Source organism: Bombina bombina, chromosome 3 (genome assembly GCF_027579735.1).
Source record: "Bombina bombina isolate aBomBom1 chromosome 3, aBomBom1.pri, whole genome shotgun sequence".
Classification (NCBI taxonomy): domain Eukaryota; kingdom Metazoa; phylum Chordata; class Amphibia; order Anura; family Bombinatoridae; genus Bombina; species Bombina bombina.
In genome coordinates, this window is record NC_069501.1 from 468386900 (window position 1) to 468404946 (window position 18047).

The window sequence follows — 18047 nt, forward strand, 5'->3', positions numbered from 1 at the left end:
TTGTTTTACTGTATTAACTAAAGGGACACAAAGCCCTTTTTTTGTTTTCTATCACGATTCAGAATAAGAATTAAATTATAACAATTTTCCAGTTTACTTCTATTATCTAATTTGCTTTAAAGGGACACTGAACCCAATTTTTTTCTTTCGTGATTCAGATAGAGCATGACAATTTAAAGGGTTATAATTTTTTTCTAATTTGTATGAATAACAAATACATTATAAGATACTTCAATACTAAAAGTTTTAAATGCATTTACTTTTATCCCAAAACAAAGCATCTTCTTAAATATAATTAATATTTTTATATCTTCTATAAATGGCTCTAACGACCGCCCAAAAAAAAGGCTGAAATTCAGAATTATTCAGGTTCTCACATTCTCCAATCGCGTCGCAGTTTCATGCCTCTAATTTGAATATTCATTATGTTATGCCACTTGAAAGATCGCATGTGCTGTATAATTTAAAAATAACAGCATACGTGCTGTTTACCTTAAAGGGACACTGAACCCAAATGTTTTCTATCGTGATTCAGATAGAGCATGCAATTTTAAGCAACTTTCTCATTTACTCCTATTATCAAATTATTTTCATTCTCTTGGTATCTTTATTTGAAATGCAAGAATGTAAGTTTAGATGCCAGCCCATTTTTGGTGAACACACTGTGTTGTTCTTGCTGATTGGTGGGTAAATTCACCTACCAATAAACAAGTGCTTTCCATGGTGCTGAACCAAAAAAATAGCCTAGATGTCTTCTTTTTCAAATAAAGAAAGCAAGAGGACGAAGAAAAATTGGTAATAGGAGTAAATTAGAAAGTTATTTAAAATTGCATGTTCTAACTTAATCAAAAAAGAAAAAAAATTGGGTTCAGTGTCCCTTTAACTAACGTTCAGCATTTTTATTTTTCTACAAATAGAATCTTCATTTACTGAAACCAATTAGGTGTGATGGAGCCAATTACCTCTATTCACTGCCATCTGCCAGCTCCTTACAAGACCCAACATCGTACCCACCCTAGCCGTGCGTGACACAAGCTGTAATAGAGAATGGGGGCTGAGGGAGAGGTACATACCGGTGAGCAAGAGCGGCTGCCTGTCGGATTCTATGACCCGTCTGTCCCATGCGCACATTGTGATTGCAAAATCCGATGACAGATAGCTATTCTGTCAGATTTTGCAACCAGTCATGTGTGCACTCAGAATTGGGGTGACGTCCCGGTCGCATATTTCGACAGAACAGCAGCGTAGGGATGATGATGCGCCAGCTGAAACAGAAAGATCAAATTTGCGCATGCGTGGGCCAGAATCAATAGGAAATGCGCATCCGGGCCGCCATGATTGTTCTACTATGGTAGAACACGGTAATTTGCTGTGCATAATGAGGTTCCTGAAGGGTTTGACAGCAATAATAATTTTGTCAGGAAAATAAAGGTAAACAATTAAAATTGGCTAATACATGTTACTTGTATTATTATTACTTGGTAAGTTGTTTTGAAAGATGTAAAAAAAAAATGTGGGTTTACTATCCCTTTAAGCAACTTTCTAATTTATTCCTATTATCAAATTTTCTTCATTCTCTTGGTATCTTTATTTGAAATGCAAGAATGTAAGTTTAGATGCCGGCCCATTTTGGGTGAACAACCTGGGTTGTTCTTGCTGATTGGTGGATAAATTAATCCACCAATAAAAAAGTGCTGTCCAGAGTCTGAACCAACAAAAAAAGCTTAGATGCCTTCTTTTTCAAATAAAGATAGCAAGAGAACAAAGAAAAATTGATAGTAGGAGTAAATTAGAAAGTTGCTTAAAATTGCACGCTCTAACTGAATCACAAAAGAAAAAATGTGGGTTTAGTGTCCCTTTTAAGGGTAAGCCAATAACATGAGGCATATATGTGCAGCCACCAATCAGCAGCTCCTGTGCCTACCTAAGTATGCTTTTTAACAAAGGATAGCAAGAGAACAAAACAAATTAGATAGTGTAAGTTAATTTGGAAAGTTGTTTAAAACTGCATGTGCTCTTTAAATCATGAAAGAAAAATGTGGGTTTCATGACCTTTAAACATGTTTGATTATAACTTCAAAGTATTAAAGTCCCTTTAAGCAGATGCATAACAATTTAAAGTCTGTGGCTCCCCCATTTCCCCAGCACCCTTTATGAAGCACCACAAACTCCCAATAGTTATATTACACAACATAAAAGCCACATAATTAAAGGGATAGGAAAGTCAAAATAAAATTGGAATGATTTAGATAGAGCATGTAATTTTAAGACACTTTTAAATTAACTTCTATTTTCAAATTTGCTTTGTTCTCTTGGTATCCCTTGTTGAAAAAGCATACGCACATATCCTACACTAGTGGCAACTATCTGCTGATTGGTGCCTGCACACATTTGTCTCTTGTGATTGGCTAACTATATGTGTTCAGATAGCTGCCATTAGGGCATTGTTGTTCCTTCAGCAAAGGATATCAAGATAATGAAGCAAATTTGATAATAGAAGTCAATTGGAAAGTTGTCTAAAATTGCATGCTCTATATCAATCAAGAAAGAAAATGTTGTGGTTTCCTGTCCCTTTAATCACCATACCTTAACAATAACAATAACAGATGCCTTATTCCACAAAATCTTTATTCATGGCTGACGGAGGGGCCTCCTAAAAGGCTGGGCCCAGTCTCAACTGATACTGCTGTAATTACACCCCAGGCCTAGTGGAAGATCAGTATCCCCTGAAAACTACCACAACTATCTATAATTAAGATATTATGTAGTTTGTATCATACCATTTGAAACAATACTTATAAATTGTCTATATTGTTTACATAAATACAAACACAATTCATACCCTTAAAGGGACACTAAACCCAATTTTTTCTTTCATGAGTCAGAGAGAGCATGCAATTTTAAGCAACTTTCTAATTTACTCCTATTATCATTTTTCTTTGTTCTCTTGCTATCTTAATTAAAAAAAAGGAGGAATCAGCACCATGGATAGTGCTTGCTGATTGGTGGCTATATTTAGCCACCAATAAGTAAGTGTAACAAAGGTTCTGAACCAAAAATGGTCCGGCTCCTAAGCTTTACTTTTTAAATAAAGACAGCAAGAGAACTAAGACAAATTGATAATAGTAGTACATTAGAAAGTTGAATAAAAAAAATTGAGTTTAGTATCCCTTTAACTCATTTTAGATAGTTTTACACTGTATTACCTTTCAAGTAATGGGTCATGTGTCCCTCTAAGTAACAGGTATTTGCAAAATAAATTGCTATCAAATGTGTAATAGATGCTCTGGACAATAACAATTATAATTTTACTGGCAACTATACACTAAAATAGTAGTGAACTCTTTTTTTTGAGAGAGTATAGACCCCATCTTTTAAAAGGGATTCCACATACCATGATAGCTTAGAGTGAAGAACCATTGCACCATAACCATGAAAACAAACACTAACTAGAAAGAAAGAAACCCTTTGTATTAGGAACAAAATAATGTAAGTCGGGGAGCACCTCTCTTACTCACTCAATACATATAGGGGCGGGTCCCCTTATTTGAAAGAGGCAATTCTGTATGAATGAGTGGTCCTGAATCCATCCAGCTACAGGATGATTGTTATAACAATGACAAATACTTCATAGTATTGGTAACACTACAGAAGTCACAGTACTGTATAAGTAATGGAAATATATTATTAGAATCCACAATTAAAAAAATGTTCCCCACCATTAAAATAGTTTGATGTCCTTAAGTGTCATCGTAATAATGATCACCTGGTAGCAAGATGCTAGCCTCATCTTCTGAGCAAGCACAAATTTGCAGATATCAAAAAAAGAACAGGTTAGGTGTACAGTAAAAGTAGGGGACATGTCAAGGAAATCCCTGCAGAGCACTGGTTTTCAAACCTGTCCTTGTGCCTCCCTAACAGGTCAGATTTTCAGGATTACCTTGGGTGAGAGCAGGTAAATAACCATGTTTATTAATCAGCTGATGATTTCTCCTGTGCTCCAGTATAGATATCCACAAAATGTGGCCTGTTAGTGAGGTTTGAGGACAGGTTTGAAGACCAGTGCTTTAGGGTATTGGTGTTTGTTTGGTGTTATCGTTTTACTACAGTACTAGGGGTTAGACCTAACTTTTTGTAGTTTAAACATTCTTCTATTATTTTTATATAATTCATTATTACCCTGTTTCTGCATACTATCATTCTGGCCCCACTTAAAAAAGACCAGCTCCCAAATACTAACCAATCCCTCTGAAAAAAAAGAAAGAAAAAGAAAAGAGAGGACCTCATTGCAGTCCCCCCCCCCCCCCACCTTCACTTCACCTTACCTCATCCCTGATGATCTAAAACTCTGGCATGTGCATGGTAATGTCACAAAGCCCCGAAAACCCGGAAGTGCCAAGATGGAGAAGAGGGCTTAATGGAGCTGGATGGAGGGGTTGGTGTTCAAAGCCCTCATTCTCAGCTCCCTTAAAGGGACACTGAACCAAAAAAAAATTCTTTAGTGATTCAGATAGAGCATGACATTTTAAGCAACTTTCTAATTTACTCCTATTATCAATTTTTTTTCATTCTCTTAGTATCTTTATTTTAAATGCAAGAATGTAACTTTAGATGCCGGACCATTTTTAGTGAACAACCTGGGTTGTTCTTGCTGATTGGTGGATAAATTCATCCACCAATAAAAAAGTGCTGTCCATACATCTGAACAAAAAAAAAAAGCTTAGATGCCTTCTTTTTCAAATAAAGATAGCAAAAGAATGAAGAAAATTTGATAATAGGAGTAAATTAGAAAGTTGCTTAAAATTTCATGCTCTGTCTGAATCGCAAAAGAAAAAATTTGGGTTCAGTGTCCCTTTAAGCCATAGAAACCTATAAGATCCACAAATTGAATTAGCATTAAATGTGTCTTGGGGGCTTAAGTAAAATCACTTAAAAAAAACAAAAATAATTAATAAAGGCGCACACTGTTTTAATGCACAACATATAAATACTCCTATAACAGGCCATCAAAAAGGCATAAATACCCCCAATACCCCTTGTTTTAAAGTCCCTAAGCCCCTCTTGGAAAAAAGCATCTATATAAGTTCTAGTAGTCAGGTGGTCAATGTGGAAATAGAGATCACCTGGCATGAATAAATGTGCATTTAATTGCACAGAGGTTCATGGGAGCCCGTTAGTTCAGATCCAAGTTACATAACTATACCGAAAGCCACTTATTTATATGTTGATAACCCCTTATTTTTACTATAAAGTTTAGGGAAAACACACACCATTATTGTTTACAATTATTGTTGTTTACAATCAGGGAGGAGTTGCACATGACTGGTGCTGATGGGGACTGAATGGTTCTCTCCAAAATTGGCAATTACCAGTAATGGTTAGGAGAGGTTGATAGGTTCTGGTTGGGTGGTCTACTCTAGATAGTTCTTAATGAAAAATTTATTTTTTTACACTTTTTGTTAAAGGTTTCTTACACTTCATGATATATACACAAAACAATTGTATGGTTTTAACCTGTTAGGTTAAGATATATAATATATTTGGTTTTCTCACTGTAAAATTACCTACAGTAGGGCCTAAATATAAGCAGCATCTAAAAACTGCAAAACAGCTCAGCACAAGGGTGGAAAAGGCTCAGCAGTTTAGGGGCTAAATGGTATGTGGTATCTGAAATTCCATTTTTACTTATACTGTATTTGTTTTTCCAAAAATGAGATTTTTAAATGTTACCACTGCTAACTGATACACATTAAATAAAAGTGATAATATCTAATTGGAACTTTTCTGCTAGTGTAGACTCCCTAGAGGGCTTGGAGTGTATTAAAGGCTGAAGCCTGGTAGGGAAGAGCGACTGTCATGAGCTGGGCCCCTTAAAGGTGGGGTGATATTTGCTCCAGTGGCGAGAGGTAGCGGCCTTGTTTGCAGTTTTGGGGAGGAGTGATGGTCAGGCTGAGAGGACTGGCGACAACACTAGGTGCAGGTATAGGGTTCCTTTCCTTGCAGGTAAGCAGGCCAGAAGATCTCCCTTATACCCCCTTCTCATGCAATTTGGCTGAGAGTCATCGGGGGGCTCCGCCATATCCCTGTTGAGAGTTAGGCCATTACCTCTTAATGTAGGAGTATTGTTAGGGACTCATTGCAGCCATGCATATTTAAATATGCCAATCGGTTAAAAGTTAACCTCCTGAGGGTGACCATATTTGATATATTATTTATATAGGTTAATAAATGCAACCAATTTGGTCTTTTCCTCAACCTTTGTTGTAGAGTCTGTTATATATATGGGTTAATAAAGTTTTATGGTTATGTGTCAGTTATTGTCTTATAATAGTACTCTGGTTGTAGGGTGACTGTGGGGTTTGGTTGCAGCCAGGACAGCAGGACTTCACTCCCAAATTGGGAAGAATAAAGTAGGGGAGTAGACATGATAGGATGAGGTTTGTGTTCTCCCAGGTTTCTAAAAAGAAAGAAACACTAGAGAACTTGGGGACAGCCGGACTGAGCTACTTCAAGATGACCCTTCTGATTGAGTGGCAAGAGTGAAGAAGACTCTGCAAATCCACTCACACTTACACATCATTGAAATAGAAAATAACATACTGAGAGCCCAGATTCTGACTGACGTTCAGTGAGTTTTTTTTTTCTTCTTATTCCCTGTATAGTTTCTCTCGCTCACTTTACTATAAGGTAATCTACGTATATGATGTCATGACTTGTGGCTATCGGGTACACAGTTTGCATATAAACTAGCTGATTTCCATGAAATGTCACCGTGCCCTTCTTAAATATGTCCAACCCTGACTCTAACAGACTTCATTTCCCATAACTAATTTCGGCAATGAACTTCATGTCCCAGGGTCCTCTGCGGCTCCCCAGCTCCCCCTGGTGGCTGCTGTCCCATCTCGGTAGTGACAGACAGGAGCCGGTGACAGGGGGCGGGAGCCGCTTTTGCACAGGGGCGCACTGAGTTGGGTATCCGGGTCTGACAGCTGCTGGAGGAGGTAGCCGAGCACACTGAGAAGGAGCTGCTTCAAAGTTAAACAAATACGCAGTGCAGGTAACGTCACTACCCCTAGGGTGACCTTCAACGGGGGACACGATCACCCGAGCAGGGACCCTCCTGGGGGCACACACACACGAGTGACAATCACCGTGTTGTAACGGGGAGTGTCCCAGGGGAGGGACTCCGGTGACACCTGTCACTGCCTGGGCACGGGGCATATCCGGGCTGGGAAGGAGGTTACTGGGTCACTACTGGTTTGGTTGGCAGCTTTAATAATGAACAGGTCCGCTGCAATCAGGGAGGAGTTGCACATGACTGGTGCTGATGGGGACTGAATGGTTCTCTCCAAAATTGGCAATTACTAGTAATGGTTAGGAGAGGTCGATAGGTTCTGGTAGGGTGGTCTACTCTAGATAGTTCTTGTTAGGCAGGTTGTTTATTTACTTTGTGAGGCATCTAAAGTTTGTTGGTAAAACATTTAGTTTTTTTGGTTGGCATAAACATTGTTCCATTATAGAAATTAGTAGGTGCTTAGAAGCCACTCTTAACAGAGTTTGTATTAGTTAATAAACACAGCAATTGCTTATATACCATTACTGCTTTCGTACTCCATAAAACTACTCTACTAAATTGAAGTCACATAGATTTCATATATCACATTGCGATTATTTTCCACCTAAACTGAAACTTACAAAATTGAAAAGAGAAATGTTCAAATTATATATCAATGACGTTTTAATAATAGAAGCAAAAAAAAAAAATGCTGTTTGTTAGTTGCTTCCAGTAGTTTAAATTTGGGACATTTATTTATAAATTTAAAATTCCAGAATCCTAAAGTGTAAAATTTTTAAAAATAAAGATTTATGGGTTTTAATGTGATCAAAATATTTCAACATCCTCCCCACAGATCCCAAATTTGGTTGTCACACTGTCACACTCCTGGAACAAAATTATTAAATATTGTGTGAGTGAAATCTCCAATTAAAATTTGAAAGCCCTGTAGAGAAATGGATATAATCGTGACAACTGGGAGGAATGTATTTTATGGCTTTTCCGCTTTAACTATGAAATAGTAATCAACTGACAAGTGCATCCTTGTTTTGATTTTATATTTATGGTTATGATAGTCATGAAAATTGGATTAAATGCTGTAGTAACATTTTGGATTAAATGCTGTAGTAACATATTAGTTTATATTGTTCTCATTTTTGGATTATTTCAAACAAGTTAAAATGTTTTGCACTGATCATAGCTCTAAAACTGATGATGAGAAAAAAAAATATAGTTGTATTTTGATTGGCTGTGTAAACTGGGTGGTTTAGATTATAACTGTTGATATCTGGATTTGATTTTGGATTTATATATCAGAAAATAAGTTTGATTAATTTCATATTATTCAGGCACTTAAAGGGACATGACACTAAAAATTAAATTTTAATGAATCAGAGCATTCAGTTTTAGGAGACTTTTCAATTCAATTCAATTCTATTATCAAATTTACATTTGCTGAACAAGAGTGGGGTGTTAGGTTTTATTCCACTTTTTTTTTTCTTTATTGACTTCCATGGGGGAATACGTGAACACGCACACAATATTGTAAGTTAGTTTTTTGCGCTCGTCAGGTTAGCGCTCGAGCAAAAACAGTTTACCTTTAACTCATAATACGAGTGCAACCCGATGAGCGCAAAAGCTTACGAGCAGGATCGTTAATTAGCGCAGCACTTGTAATTTGACGCTATGTGTTTAACCTCTTTGCAGGGATTAAACACACATTTAGGAAATTTTATAATTTCTGTATTGCTTGCATATAACATATCAGACAGAGCATTATCTTTTTGCACTTTTTTGTCTACTCTGATTGTATGAGATGACAAATATTGGTCACGAGTGACTTTTGTCATTTGTGTGGTGTCTCTGTGTCATCTCTCTAAAGGTTGTTTTGCCCAAAAAGGAACAAATTCAGAAGTTTATTTATGAAGATGTGAGAAATATTTGCAGAACATCAGAGCATTGTGCAATTTGCAGGCCAGTGATTGCAACAGAGCTGGATTAATTCTGCACAACACTGTGGGTTACAGGGACCACTTCTTTATATGAAAGTATTCATTCAGTTTAATACAGATTCTAGATTTTAAACTTAGAAACTTTTGCTTTCTGTTTTAAAAATCAACCAACCAGGATCATGTGATTTTTTTTTCCTTGGCTGTAAAGTTGAAAAATGAAGTAGATTTTAAAGGGATTTCTGTGAACAATTAAAGGGACAGGCTACTCCCATACTTTTTATTGTTTAAAAAGATAGATAATCCCTTTATTACCTTTACCCAGTTTTGCATAACCAACTTGGTTATATTAATATACTTTTTACTTCTGTGATTACCTTGTATCTAAGCCTCTGCAGACTGCCCCCTTATCTCAGTTCTTTTGACAGACTTGCATTTTAGCCAATTAGTGCCCTCTCATAAGTAACTACAAGGGCATGAGCACAATGTTATCTATATGGCACACTTGAACAAATGCACTCTAGCTGGGAACAACTGTCAGATGCATTGAGATAAGAGGCGGCCTTCAAGGGCTAATAAATTAGCATATGAATCTACCTAGGTTTAGCTTTCAACTAAGAATACCAAGAGAACAAAGCAAATTTAATGATAAAAGTAAATTGGAAATTTGTTTAAAATTGCATGCCCTATTTGAATCATGAAAGTTTAATTTTGACTTGACTGTCCCTTTAATTATATGATCATTTGTGATTACTTTTCACAATGAATACCATAAAATTGTAGTTCTGGCTTCTAACTTTTTGGATACTGTTTACATACATCACATTATAGATTAAAGGGACATCAAAAGTCTAAATTTAAAATTTCAGAATTCAGTTAGAACATGTAATTTTAAGACAGTTTTAAATGTACTGTATTCATAGTATTACATTTAGTTTGTTCTCTTGGTATTTGTTGTTGACCATCATACCTAGATAGGCTCAGGAGCAGAACTGGTAGCTAGCTTGTGATTGGTGGCAACACACATTTTTTCATCTTCCGTTAGCTCACCAGATGTATTCAGCCAACTCCTAGTTGTGCATTTGTTGTTCTGGAGCTGGCTTTGCAGGGGTTAAATTTAAACAATTTGAACACATAGTTACATGCAAGCAACAGTGCAATAATAAAATGCTTCAACATATTGTTTGATGCTCCTTTTAATTCCATAAACATTGTGTGACCTGCTGTTCATTGTTTTCTTTGTGGCTCCTAAGTTTAAAGGGCCATAATACCCAAATGTTTAAACACTTGAAAGTGATGCAGCATAGCTGTAAAAAGCTGACTAGAAAATATCACCTAAACATCTCTATGTAAAAAAGAAAGATATTTTACCTCAAAAGTTTCTCAGTAGCCACATCCTATTGTAAAGGGCTTCTAAGCAGCAAATCAGTATGTCTGTCCCGGGACAGCGGAAGGGGCAAGCTTACGTGCACTCTCATCTTATTTCCCTATTCAGTTTAAAGGAAGTTTGCTATGAAATCTCATGAGAGTTAAGTGAAATTCTGATTATCCTAGCTTTGTGAAGGAATAATCTAGATTTTATTAAAGACACAGAGACAAATATTTTGCTTTACTTTCTTTTACTACTAGTGTGCAGCATTTTAAAGTATAATAAATCACATAATAATTACATAAATGCAGAGAAAAAAGAACCAATATAGTTAGCCCAGGAAAAGGCTATGCAGATATCAGTGTAATAATGGACCAATCAGAAGAACCATACTGTCCATAAACTGACCAATGAGCTCCCCATCTTCCTCTTTCTTGCTTAAAGCTGATGGAAAAAGAAATTTCCGAAAAAACAGAAGATACTTAAAAGTCCAACAATTAACAATAAAATAAACAGGAACCACAGAACTTGAAATAACTTGGAAAAGACTTGACTCGAAGAATTCTGAGTGTTGAACGAAGGTAGTCTGTAAATCCATTTCTTGTTCCAGAATGATGATCGAGACTTGATGGAAGGAGAAAATCCAGTCTTAATTAGGGATATTTGTGAAGTTGGTAACTAAAAAATAAAATCATAATGTTAATATAAATATAAAAAACATATCGGGAGGGAAAGACAGAAAAGTAGTGGAGGGAAAATATTCGTCTCTGTGTCTTTAATAAAATCTAGATTATCCCTTCACAAAGCTAGGATAATCGGAATTTTATTACAAGACCAGAGACTTCATATTTTGCTAGTTTAAAGCAGTTATTTAAAAAGATTTTGAGAGGCGTGTTGAATGGGTTTGAAATAAAAATGTTTAAAAGTTGAATCAGAAGACCAATCTGCTGCCTTTAAAATCTCCTGAAGAGGAGCAGATTTTAAAAACGCTTTAGAAGCAGAGCCTCTTACTGAATGAGCTGAAAGGGAACAATTAATTCCGGCTTCAGACATAACCCATTTAATCCACCTCGCAATAGAAGTAAAAGACACAGGAGCATGAGGGGGAACAAAAGATAAAAGAAGTTGATTTTTTACAGAGTCTCTAAAAGAGGAAGTTCTAGATTCATAAGCTTTTGAACATGAAACAACACATAGAGAAGGTTCAGATGGGAAAATAAGGATAAAAAATAGAAGAAGATAAAGTTTTTGTTCTTCGAGAAATAAGAAAAGTGACACCTTCAGGAGAAAAACATTTAGAGTTAAAATCAAGAGCCCAGACATCGGAAACTCTGCGAAAAAAGATAAGACAGAGAAGAGTAGCGAGTTTAGCAGAAATCTGTTTCAAGGATAAAGAGTCATTAGAAGGCTAAGATCTAAAAAGAGAAAAAATAAGATCTACATCCCAAAAGAAATAATATTTTGGTTAAGGGGGATTTTTTAATCTGATTGATTTAAGAAGACGACAAACTAAAGGATGTTTACCAATAGGAGAATTGTTGATAAAATCATGTCTTGCAGAGATAGCGGATCTAGAAAGATTTATAGTTCTATAAACAAGACCACTGTCGAAAAGATGAGAAAGGAAAATTTTAACACTTGAGTTAAAGGAGCTGAAAAGGGATCCATGTCCCTAGACAAGCACCAGCCAGACTATCTGGACCATGTGGAAAGATAGGATTTATGGGTTCCTGGAGCCCATGAATCCCGCATGAGAGATTTAGCCGATTCCGAAAGATCGTGGAGGTTTCTGATCTCCCCGTAATTGACCAAGCTATTAGTCTGAGAGATTGATTCAGAATAAGACTGTGTGAATTGCCTACTGGATCTGAAAGAAGTTCTGTAAATAGAGGGAGGAGGAGAGGAGCTTTGAACGACATCTCTAGAAGGGAGGGTTACCAGGCTTGAGTTGGCCAAAGGGGAGTTATCAGAATGAGAGAAGAAATTCCTGCGAACCACCGAAATCGTCCGAGCAATCAGGGAAAAGGGAGGAAATGCATAAACTCTGAGATTCGGCCATTGTTGAAGGAACGCATCTATAGCTAGTGCATCTGGATCCGGACGCCAACTGAAGTATTGAGGAAGTTGGTGATTGAGACGGGATGCAAAAATGTCCAAAGAAAAAGGACCACGAAGAGCTTGAACTGAGAGAAAAATGTTTCTGTTCAACATCCAATCGCTGGAATCTTTTAGAAAACGAGAACCCCAATCTGCAGCTGAATTTGAGAGACCGGGAATATATTCCGCTTTGATGGAAATATTCATGTCTAGGCACATGTGAATAAAGTCTTTTGGTAATGTTGGATAGATTTCTTGACTTTGTACCACCTAAACGATTGAGATATTTGACTGCAGAAATATTGTCCATGTGAAGAAGTATGGATGCTAGAGTAAGAGATTTTACAAAACTTTTTACAGCAAACGACTCGGCCAAAAGTTCCAAACAATTTATATGAAGGTTTTTCTCTTCTAAGGACCATTTGCCCCCTGTTATAGACGGGCCACAACTTGCTCCCCATCCCGAAAGACTGGCATCCGACTCAATAATTATATCCAGTGATTTGCCAAAAATAGCTTTCCCGTTCCAAGCTTCCATATGAGCAAGCCACCAAGAAAGTTCCTCTTTGGAATCTGAAGATAAAGGAATGAGATGAGAGTAAGAAAAACCTTTCTGAAGAGCAAAAGAAAGAGGAAGATGGGGAGCTCAGTGGTCAGTTTATGGACAGTATGGTTCTTCTGATTGGTCCATTATTACACTGATATCTGCATTAGCCTTTTCCTGGGCTATCTACATTGGTTCTTTTTTCTCTGCATTTATGGAATTATTATGTGATTTATTATACTTTAAAATGCTGCACACTAGTAGTAAAAGAAAGTAAAGCAAAATATGAATTCTCTGGTCTTGTAATAAAATCTCATGAGATCACAGTAAAAGAGTTCATGACCTCAGCACTGCTGATGCTGATTGGTTGCTGTTCATTTCTTCAGTTTTGTTTTTTTAACCTGCAGCTGGGCTGCAGCTGAGTACAACTTTTTTCACAGAACTTACTCTGCTGAGCTGAAGAAATCGTGAGGTAAAATATCTTCCTTTTTTACATAGAGATGCTCAGGTGATATTTTCCTGTCAGCTTTTTACAGTTATACTGCATCAGTTTCAAGTGATTTAGCATATGAGTAGTATGTCCCTTTAAAAAAAAAAAAAATGTAATATATGTATAGTTGTGTGTGTATGAAAAGATCAATATGGATATGTAGATATAGAAAGCTATCTATCTAGATCATTGGTTTTCAAACCTGTCTTCAGGTTTCCCTAGCAGGCCACATTTTGGGGTTATCTGAACTAGAGCACAGGTGAAAGTAAAGGGTGATTAGTAAAGAAGGTTATTTTATCTGCTCTCATCCAAGGTAATCCAGAAAACCTGGACTGTTGGGGAGGTCTGAGGACAGGGTTGAAAACCAGTGAGATAGATCTATCTTAAAGTAAAGGTAAAGTTAGCTGCATCTGAAAACACCTATAGTTTGCTCTTTAACATTGCAATGCAGTCGCTAAGTTTTTATAAAGTTTGCAAACATTATTTTTATGAAACATCTTTTTTTTTTATCCCTACTGTTTCTTCTCAAACTCCTCCCCACTTCTACTTCCGCTTTTCTGTTTCTCATCATAGAGACCCAACCCACCCGCTATCTACGTCCGCATTTTGCGCGTTCACGGATACATTTTTATATGCGCATGCGCAACTTTCGTCAGATACATTGTATTCAATGTATCAGACAGACTCGTTGTGTATTGTACTGTCCGTGATTACAGACAAACAATACTATTTCCTCATAAAAATTAAAAAAAGTATAAAATTGCTTTTACTCACTAGTAACGAGATCGATCTCTGTGCAGCTGTTTGATGTAGAAGTACAGTGTAAGTCTCACGGAGCATGCGCGACTCATGAACGAGCACGGTGAATAGTGTAGACTATTAGGGTCGGACGCATGCGCTCTGCGCTAGTATGACGTAGAATATGCTGCGCTGACCACCACGTGGAGAAAACGCTGATTGGAGGACACCGTGTTAGAGAAGTGTCAATCATTCTTATACAAAACTCGGGCGGACGAGAAATCGTTGTCGGATGAAGCTTTCAAAGTAAGAATTGCGGTAATAGAAAGACATATATGGAAAATGATGAATGAAACTTGGCTAGTTTTGTATGTAATTTAAGAGGTAGTTAACGAGTGCGCACAAGTTTACCTTGCCTTTAAGAGCCAGTGTTACTCAGTTGATGTGGGTACCATGAATTTGCGCTTAATACACATTTGAAACTGCAATAGTAGGGAAGGAGTTAAGCAATAAGCTGAACAAAAATAATGTTTGACTAACATACACTAAACATATATTTTTGTTTTTCATTTTGCAAACGGCAAAATTATTTCAGCTTGTCCCTTCCTTTTGGTTCCAGATTATTCTTGCAGGCTGGGGTTGATTTGACTGTTGTGAGCATGTTAATAATAAAGCATTGTATAGCTCAAAGTTATGTGCGGGTGCAGGGGTCACATAAGTTACAGGAGAATGGCCTTCACAAGTCTGTAGACTTGATAGAAAAATGCCAATACATATTCATCATGCAGAGCTATCAAAAAACACTCTGTGATATAAAATAATGCATAAAGCATTTTTTTGTAACTTTCTGTACAAGCATGTGCTAATTATTTGTAGTTGCACAGTAAAATTACATAAGCTGTCTTGGGCTATCCTGCTTCCACCCGTCACACAAACTACTTAGATTTCACACACAGAATTGGTACTAACAGGCATCCCTCTTCAAAGCACAAAGCTAAAAAAAACACAATGATTCAACGCTATGGAGTCTGCCCACTTAGTAGTCTCCAAGGAATGGCCAACCAGGAATCACTAGATCACTAATTATAGAGAAATTAGCCAAAGTGGCTAGCCTGAAACCCCTTGAAAGCGAGAGAAGAGCTCTGGCCCTTAGAGAGAGGGATCACACAGTGTGTTTGATTATATATATATATATATATATATATATATATATATACACCTTCTCTAGGTGCTTCCTCAGCAAAACCTACCATATATATATTTCGAACAGCTTAGCTGAGATTTAGTAGTAGCAGGCAGAGCAATAATTTAACCCAGGGGTTAGCAAATCTCAAGAACCTCTGAGCCACAGCTTCCACATTTCTAGATCTGATTAAAACATGCTAATAGGAAGCAATGACTTAACCCCCTTGTGTCTATCTGTAACATACACAGATCAGTGATTTTACCCCCTTATCTTCCTCTAATAACAGAGAACAATTATGTAACCCCTTTTAAGGCAGTAAAAGGGTAGAGTTTCCCTTTTACAAAAGGTAGAGTCACCTAATCTTCCCTGTTTTATTCATGTTTTCCCATATGCATGAATCACTGGAGGCTCCTTTCTGTACAAACATTTCTTTATAAAAATGTGGTCTCCATCTTTTAATATCCATTGTCATATTTGGAGAGGAAGGACCATTCACCATTCTTCCTTTAGCTGCCTTCAACACAAGCTATTTGGGGAAATAACTGAAGCTTACATTTAGGGATTTACTGTCAAGTCATGTTACTATAGCTCTTAGGAATATTTGCCTTGAAGTGTGGCACAGTAATGTATTTGTGGTAGTACAGTATACATTTTGCTCCATGAACAATTTTTTCATGATCAGTGTACTGAAAACTCCCTACCTGTTTCAGACACCCATAGTATTTAGCTGGGGATGAACAGCTAAAGTGCATTGGAGGGCCACAAGTTGGAAAAGTGTATGTTTGTGTGTGTGTGTGTGTGTGTGTGTGTATATATATATATATATATATATATATATATATATATATATATATATATATATATATATATATATATATATATATATATATATATATATATATATATATATATATATATATACACATACACACAGTGGGGCAAAAAGGTATTTAGTCAGCCACCGATTGTGCAAGTTCTCCCACTTAAGAAGATGAGAGAGGCCTGTAATGTTCATCATAGGTATACCTCAACTATGAGAGACAAAATGTGGAAACAAATCCAGACAATCACATTGTCTGATTTGGAAATAATTTATTTGCATATTATGGTGGAAAATAAGTATTTGGTCACCTACAAACAAGCACGATTTCTGGCTCTCACAGACCTGTATCTTCTTCTTTAATAGGCCCCTCTGTCCTCCACTCATTACCTATATTAATGGCACCTGTTTGAACTTGTTATCAGTATAAAAGACACCTGTCCACAACCTCAAACAGTCACACTCCAAACTCCACTATGGTGAAGACCAAAGAGCTGTCGAAGGACACCAGAAACAAAATTGTAGACCTGCACCAGGCTACACTAGACTGAATCTGCAATAGGCAAGCAGCTTGGTGTGAAGAAATCAACTCTGGGAGCAATAATTAGAAAATGGAAGACATACAAGACCACTGATAATCTCCCTCGATCTGGGGCTCCATGCAAGATCTCACCCTGTGGGGTCAAAATGATCACAAGAACGGTGAGCAAACATCCCAGAACCACACGGGGGGACCTAGTGAATGACCTGCAGAGAGCTGGGACCAACGTAACAAAGGCTACCATCAGTAACACACTACGCCGCCAAGGACTCAGATCCTGCAGTGCCAGACATGTCCCCCTGCTTAAGCCAGTACATGTCTGGGTCCATCTGAAGTATGCTAGAGAGCATTTGGATGATCCAGAAGCGGATTGGGAGAATGTCATATGGTCAGATGAAACCAAAGTAGAACTGTTTGGTAGAAACACAACTCGTCGTGTTTGGAGAAGAGAGAATGCTGAGTTGCAACCAAAGAACACCATACCTACTGTGAAGCATGGGGGTGGCAACATCATGCTTTAGGGCTGTTTCTCTGCAAAGGGAACAGGACGACTGATCCGTGTACATGAAAGAATGAATGGGGCCATGTATCGTGAGATTTTGAGTGCAAACCTTCTTCCATCAGCAAAGGCATTGAAGATTAAATGTGGCTGGGTCTTTCAGCATGACAATGATCCCAAACACACCGCCCGGGCAATGAAGGAGTGGCTTCATAAGAAGCATTTCAAGGTCCTGGAGTGGCCTAGCCAGTCTCCAGATCTCAACCCCATAGAAAACCTTTGGAGGGAGTTGAAAGTCTGTGTTGCCCAGCGACAGCCCCAAAACATCGCTGCTCTAGAGGAGATCTGCATGCAGGAATGGGCCAACATACCAGCAACAGTGTGTGACAACCTTGTGAAGACTTACAGAAAACGTTTGACCTCTGTCAACAAAGGATATATAACAAAGTATTGAGATGAACTTTTGATATTGACCAAATACTTATTTTCCACCATAATTTGCAAATAAATTCTTTCCAAATCAGACAATGTGATTGTCTGGATTTGTTTCCACATTTTGCCTCTCATAGCTGAGGTATACCTATGATGAAAATTACAGGCCTCTCTCATCTTCTTAAGTGGGAGAACTTGCACAATTGGTGGCTGACTAAATACTTTTTTGCCCCACTGTATATATATATATATATATATATATATATATATATATATATATATATATATATATATATATATATATATATATATATATATATATATATAT

At 37.1% G+C, this 18047-nt stretch overlaps 1 protein-coding gene across 1 annotated transcript in view; it reads left to right on the forward strand.

Annotated features, from left to right (window-relative positions):
- Positions 1-6879: 6879 nt before the first annotated feature.
- TFEB (transcription factor EB) overlaps positions 6880-18047 on the forward strand; it is a 155150-nt gene continuing 143982 nt past the window's right edge. Inside the window, 1 exon segment of the mRNA XM_053706750.1 lies at positions 6880-7057. The gene's annotated coding sequence lies outside the window, so the exon portion shown is untranslated.